General features: G+C 41.1%; 1 non-coding gene across 1 annotated transcript; it reads right to left on the bottom strand.

The window, feature by feature from the left end:
- Positions 1–2959: 2959 nt before the first annotated feature.
- LOC130937455 (small nucleolar RNA R71) lies at positions 2960–3067 on the bottom strand. Its single transcript, XR_009068675.1, has one exon. It is a non-coding gene; the product is annotated as a small nucleolar RNA R71 (small nucleolar RNA).
- Between the last annotated feature and the right edge of the window lie 4100 nt (positions 3068–7167).

The raw sequence follows: 7167 nt of genomic DNA, 5'->3' as shown, positions 1-7167 counted from the left end.
GATTGCACGATGCATGGTTGATCGCCTGACAACCGAGTGCTCGCCTGACAAACGAGCCAACCATTCCGTGAGATCAGAGTCTTCGTGGTATAGGCGAGAACTGATGGCAGCATTCAAGAGAATCCGGAAGGTCTAACCTTGTCTGTGGTATTCTGAGTAGGATTCAATGACTGAATGACTGTGACGTGCTTCAAACTCCTGAGGGCGGGGCGTTAGTGACAGACGCAAAAGAATCACTGGATTCTATTCCGGCCTGATTGAGAACCGACAGATGAATTCCGCTATGCTGTGACCAGAGCATATGCAATCGTTTTCAATGAGAGGATGGGAGGTAGCCACTGACAATGGTGAAACCCTACACAAGCTTGCCATGGAAAGGAGTAAGAAGGATTGGATGAAGGCAGTAGGAAAGCAGAGAGACGGAAGGGAAGGCATCTTCATGCGCTTATCTGAAGTTCCTACCAATGAATTACATAAGTATGACTATCTTTATCTTTTGTGTTATTTTCGTTCATCACCATATACATTTGAGTTTGCCTGACTAAGATTTACAAGATGACCATAGCTTGCTTCAATACTAACAATCTCCGTGGGATCGACCCTTACTCGCGTAAGGTTTATTACTTGGACGACCCAGTGCACTTGCTGGTTAGTTGTGCGAAGTTGTGTAATGCCATGGTATTGAGCTACCACGTTTTTGGAGCCATTACCGGGGATTATGAGAGTTGTGAAAAAGTATTGTTCACAATTTCGCGCACCAAGTTTTTGGCGCCGTTGCCCGGGATTGTTCAAGTTTTGAGCAAGCTTTTGGTAACAATGCCTGGGATTGTTCTAGTTTGGACAACTGACGGTTCATCTTGTTGCTTAGATTAGGTATTTTTTTTTCGAAATTCTTGAAGGTGAATTCTAGAGTTTCATGATGATTTGTTGAAATCTGGCTGGCTGAGAAGCCATGTCTAATTCCATTGGACCGAGGTTTCAACTTATCATCACAAGAGCTTGATGATCTTTATCAATCTTGCTTTTGGAGCAGTGATTTGCTAAGGCTTGGCTGGCCTTTGGCCATGTCTAGTGTTTTGGACCGAAGCTTTCTTTGAAAGCTTGGCTGGCTGTGAAGCCATGTCTAATTCCTGGACCGGAGTCTTAGACTAGCATTGCACTGATTCCTGGAATTCTCATTAAGAATTTTGATATCTTTTCCCACTTAATTTTCGAAAAATACAAAAAAATCACAAAATCATAAAAACCAAGAATATTTGATGTTTCTTGCTTAAGTTTAGTGTCTCATCTTAAGTTTGGTGTCAATAGCATGCATTCATTCATGTGTCTTAAGGACCTTCAAGTAATTCTTGATGATTTCTTACTCTGATCTTTGAATTCTTTTGACTTGAGTGTTTATATGTCTCATATAGTGTCAGTAGTATACAAACTGCTAAGTTTGGTGTCTTGCATGCATTGTTATTTGATTCTTGTTGCATTTTGATTATTAAAAAAATCCAAAAATATTTTTTATTTGTGTCTTCTCAAGTCAATAATACAAGGAATTGAAGATTCAGAACATGCTGCAGAGGAATTATACAGAAAAAGCTGGGCATTCAAAAATGCCCAGTGAAGAAGGCAGGCTGGCGTTTAAACGCCAGCCAGGGTACCTGGTTGGGCGTTTAACGCCCAAAAAGGGTGCATTTTGGGCGTTAAACGCCAGAATGTATACCATTCTGGGCGTTTAACGCCAGGATGGTGCTAAGGGGAGAATTTTGTTTTCAAATCAATTTTTTTTTTCAAGTTTTCAAAGTTTTTCAAAATCAAATCTTTTTCAAATCATATCCTTTCAATCAAATGTTTTCAAAATCAATTTCTTTCCTTTTTCAAAGATACTTACTAACAATTAATGATTTGATTGAACATTTTTTGCCTTTTCTGTTGAGGAAGGTTTTATGTTTGAATCATATCTTTTCTTGTTAGGCAAGTCACTATTTTTTAAAATCAAATCTTTTTTTTTAAAATTGTTTACAAATCATATCTTTTCAAATTGTTTTCAAATCATATCTTCCCAATCACATCTTTTTAATCACATCTTTTTCAAATTAAGTTTTCAATCAAATCCCTTTAAATTTCAAATCTTTTTCAAAAATCACTTGATTTCTTTTCCACTCTTATTTTCGAAAATCAATTAAGTGTTTTTCAAAAATGTTTTCAAAATCTTCTAATTAATTTTCGAAAATTACTCCCCTCCTTCTCACATCCTTCTATTTATGGAGTACCACTCATTCTCAATGCACAATTCGAACCTTATCTAATTAAAGTTCGAATTCTTCTTCTCCTTCTTCTTTCTATTTCTCTTTTCCTCTGACACCTCAAGGAATCTCTATACTGTGACATAGAGGATTCCACATTTTCTTGTTCTCTTCTCTTTCTTATGAGCAGGAACAAAGACAAAGGCATTCTTGTTGAAGCTGACCCTGAACCTGAAAGGACCTTGAAGCGGAAGCTAAGAGAAGTTAAGGCACAACTCTTTGTTGAGGACCTGACCAAATTCTTCAAGGAAGAAGAACCCATGGCAGCCGAAAACAACAACAATGCCAACAATGCAAGGAAGGTGCTGGGTGACTTCACTGCACCTACTCCTGATTTCTATGGGAGAAGCATCTCTATCCCTGCCATTGGAGCAAACAACTTTGAGCTTAAGCCTCAATTAGTTTCTCTAATGCAACAGAATTGCAAGTTCCATGGACTTCCAATGGAAGATCCTCATCAGTTCTTAGCTGAATTCTTGCAAATCTGTGACACAGTCAAGACTAATGGGGTTGACCCTGAGGTCTATAGACTGATGCTATTCCCTTTTGCTGTAAGAGACAGAGCTAGAATATGGTTGGATTCTCAACCTAAAGAAAGCCTGGACTCTTGGGAAAAGCTAGTCAATGCCTTCTTGGCAAAGTTCTTTCCACCTCAAAGATGGAGTAAGCTTAGAGTGGAAGTCCAAACCTTCAAACAGAAGGATGGAGAATCCCTCTATGAAGCTTGGGAAAGATACAAACAATTAATCAGAAAATGTCCCTCTGACATGCTTTCTGAATGGAGCATCATAGGTATTTTCTATGATGGTCTCTCTGAACTATCTAAGATGTCCTTGGATAGCTCTGCTGGAGGATCTCTTCATCTGAAGAAGACGCCTACAGAGGCTCAAGAGCTAATTGAAATGGTTGCAAATAACCAATTCATGTACACTTCTGAAAGGAATCCTGTGAACAATGGGACTAGTCAGAAGAGAGGAGTTCTTGAGATTGACGCTCTGAATGCCATTCTGGCTCAGAACAAGATATTGACTCAACAAGTCAATTTGATTTCTCAAAGTCTGTCTGGAATGCAAAATGCACCTGGCAGTACTAAGGAAGCTTCATCTGAGGAAGAAGCTTATGATCCTGAGAATCCTTCAATGGAAGAGGTGAATTACCTAGGGGAACCCTATGGAAACACCTATAATTCTTCATGGAGAAATCACCCAAATTTCTCATGGAAGAATCAAGAGAGACCTCAACAAGGTTTCAATAATAATAATGGTGGAAGAAACAGGTTTAGCAATAACAAGCCTTTTCCATCATCTTCTCAGCAACAGACAGAGAGTTCTAAGCAGAATACCTCTGACTTAGCAACAATGGTCTCTGATCTAATCAAAACCACTCAAAGTTTCATGAATGAAACAAGATCCTCCATCAGAAATTTGGAAGGACAAATGGGTCAGCTGAGCAAGAAAGTTACTGAACTCCCTCCTAGTACTCTCCCAAGTAATACAGAAGAAAATCCAAAAGGAGAGTGCAAAGCCATAAACATGGCCGAATATGGAGAGGAAAGAGAGGAGGTGGACGCCACTGAGGAAGACCTCAATGGGCGTGCACCAATCTCCTCTGAGTTCCCCAATGAGGAACCATGGGAATCTGAGGCTCAAAATGAGACCATAGAGATTCCATTGGACTTACTTCTGTCTTTCATGAGCTCTGATGAGTATTCTTCCTCTGAAGAGGATGAGTATGTCACTGAAGAGCAAGTTGCTAAATACCTTGGAGAAATCATGAAGCTAAATGACAAGTTATTTGGAAATGAGACTTGGGAAGATGAACTTTCCTTGCTCACCAAAGAACTGGATGACTTGTCTAGGCAGAAATTACCTCAAAAGAGGCAGGATCCTGGGAAGTTTTCTATACCTTGCACCATAGGCACCATGACCTTCAAGAAGGCCTTGTGTGACTTAGGGTCAAGTGTGAACCTCATGCCTCTCTCTGTAATGGAGAAGCTAGGGATCTTTGAGGTACAAGCTGCAAGAATCTCATTGGAGATGGCAGACAACTCAAGAAAACAAGCTCATGGACTTGTAGAGAATGTTTTGGTAAAAGTTGAAGACCATTACATCCCTACTGATTTCGTAGTCCTAGAGACTGGGGAGTGCATGGATGAATCCATCATCCTTGGCAGACCCTTCCTAGCCACAGCAAAGGCTGTGATTGATGTTGATAGAGGAGAGTTGATCATTCAAGTGAATGAAGAATCCTTGGTGTTTAAGGCCCAAGGACATCCCTCTATCATCATGGAGAGGAAGCATGAAGAGCTTCTCTCAAAACAGAACCAAGCAGAGCCCCCACAGTCAAACTCTAAGTTTGGTGTTGGGAGGCCACAACCAAACTCTAAGTTTGGTGTTGAACCCCCACATTCAAACTCTAAGTTTGGTGTTGGGAGGTTCCAACACGGTTCTGAGTATTTCTGAGGCTCCATGAGAGTCCTCTGTCAAGCTAATGACATTAAAGAAGCGCTTGTTGGGAGGCAACCCAATGTTTTATAGTAACTATTTTCTTTTGTTATTTTATCTTTTTTGTAGGTTGATGATCATAAGAAGCCACAAAAACAATGAAAAAAGCAAAAACAGAATGAAAAACAGGAAGAAAAATAGCACACCCTGGAGGAAGATGCTGCTGGCGTTTAAACGCCAGTAAGCCTAGCAGTTGGGCGTTTAACGCCCAGTCTGGCACCATTCTGGGCGTTTAACGCCAGAAAGGGGCACCAGACTGGCGTTAAACGCCAGAAAAGGGCTAGAACCTGGTGTTAAACGCCAGGAATGGGCACCAGCCCGGCGTTTAACGCCAGAAATGGCTCAAAACGTGAATTTTGATGCCATTTGGTGCAGGGATGACTTTTCCTTGACACCACAGGATCTGTGGACCCCACAGGACCCCCACCCATCCCACCATCACTCTCTCTCTTCTTCCCCCATTCACCAATCACCTCAACACCTCTTCCCCAAAAACCCTTCACCTATCAAATCCCATCTTTCTCTTCACCACTCACATCCATCCTTCATAAATCCCCACCAACCTCACCCTTCAAATTCAACCCTTCATTTTCACACAACCTAAACACCACTTCTCCCCCTCTTTGGCCGAACACACCACCATCTCCCTCTTCTTCATTTCTTCTTCTTCTACTCTCTTCTTTCTTCTTTTGCTCGAGGACGAGCAAACATTTTAAGTTTGGTGTGGTAAAAGCGTGGCTTTCTCGTTTTTCCATAACCATTATGGCATCCAAGGCCGGAGAAACCTCTAAAAAGAGGAAAGGGAAGGCAAAAGCTTCCACCTCCGAGTCATGGGAGATGGATAGATTCATCTCAAGGGTGCATCAAGACCACTTCTATGAAGTTGTGGCCTTGAAGAAGGTGATCCCCGAGGTCCTCTTTTCACTCAAAAAGGGTGAATATCCGGAGATCCGCCATGAGATCCGAAGAAGAGGTTGGGAAGTTCTCACCAACCCCATTCAACAAGTCGGAATCTTGATGGTTCAAGAGTTCTATGCCAATGCATGGATCACCAAGAACCATGACCAAAGTGTGAACCCGAATCCAAAGAATTATCTCACTATGGTTCGGGGGAAATACTTGGATTTTAGTCCGGAGAGTGTGAGGGTGGCGTTCAACTTGCCTATGATGCAAGGAACGAGCATCCTATACAAGAAGGGTCAACTTGATCAAAGGTTGGACCAAGTCCTCACAGTTATATGTGAAGAGGGCGCACAATGGAAGCAAGATTCAAGAGGAAAGCCGGTTCAATTGAGAAGGCATGACCTCAAGCCCGTAGCTAGAGGATGGTTAGAGTTCATACAACGCTCAATCATCCCCACTAGCAACCGGTCCGAAGTTACCATAGACCGGGCTATCATGATCCAAAGCATCATGATTGGAGAAGAAGTGGAAGTTCATGAGGTCATAGCCCAAGAACTCTATAAAGTGGCGGACAAGCCTTCCACCTTGGCAAGGCTAGCCTTTCCTCATCTCATTTGTCACCTCTGTTATTCAGTTGGAGTTGACATAGAAGGAGATACCCCCATTGATGAGGACAAGCCCATCACCAAGAAAAGGATGGAGTACACAAGAGACCCCTCTCATCAAGAGATCCCTGAGATGCCTCAAGGGATGCACTTTCCTCCACAAGACTATTAGGAGCAAGTAAACACCTCCCTAGGAGAACTAAGTTCCAACATGGGACAACTAAGGGTGGAGCATCAAGAACACTCCATCATCCTTCATGAAATTAGAGAAGACCAAAGAATCATGAGGGAGGAGCAACAAAGACAAGGAAGAGACATTGAGGAGCTTAAGCACTCCATAGGATCTTCAAGAGCAAGAAAGAGCCGCCATCATTAAGGTGGACCCGTTTCTTTAAATCTCCTTGTTTTATTCTTCTGTTTTTCGAATTTTATGCTTATGTTTATCCATGTTTGTGTCTTATGATCATTAGTGTCTTAGTGTCTATGCCTTAAAGTTATGATGTCCTATGAATCCATCACCTTTCTTGATAAACGTGCTTCAATTGAAAAGGAAAGAATTGCATGAATTTTGAATTTTATAACAGTTTAATTATTTTGATGTGGTGGCATTACTTTTTGTTCTCTGAATGTATGCTTAAACAGTGCATATGTCTTTTGAATTTGTGGTTCATGAATGTGGCTCTTGAAAGAATGATGAAAAAGGAGATATGTTACTGAGGATCTGAAAAATCATTAAAATTGATTCTTGAAGCAAGAAAAAGCATTGAATACAAAAAAAAAAAAGCAAGAAGCAACGAAAAAAAAAGAGAGAGAAAGAAAGAAGAAAAAAAAAAAAGAAAGAAATAAAGTTGTGATCAAGGC

The sequence above is a fragment of the Arachis stenosperma genome, chromosome 6, assembly GCF_014773155.1.
Source record: "Arachis stenosperma cultivar V10309 chromosome 6, arast.V10309.gnm1.PFL2, whole genome shotgun sequence".
Classification (NCBI taxonomy): Eukaryota; Viridiplantae; Streptophyta; class Magnoliopsida; order Fabales; family Fabaceae; genus Arachis; species Arachis stenosperma.
This window is presented reverse-complemented; position numbering and strand designations above follow the sequence as displayed.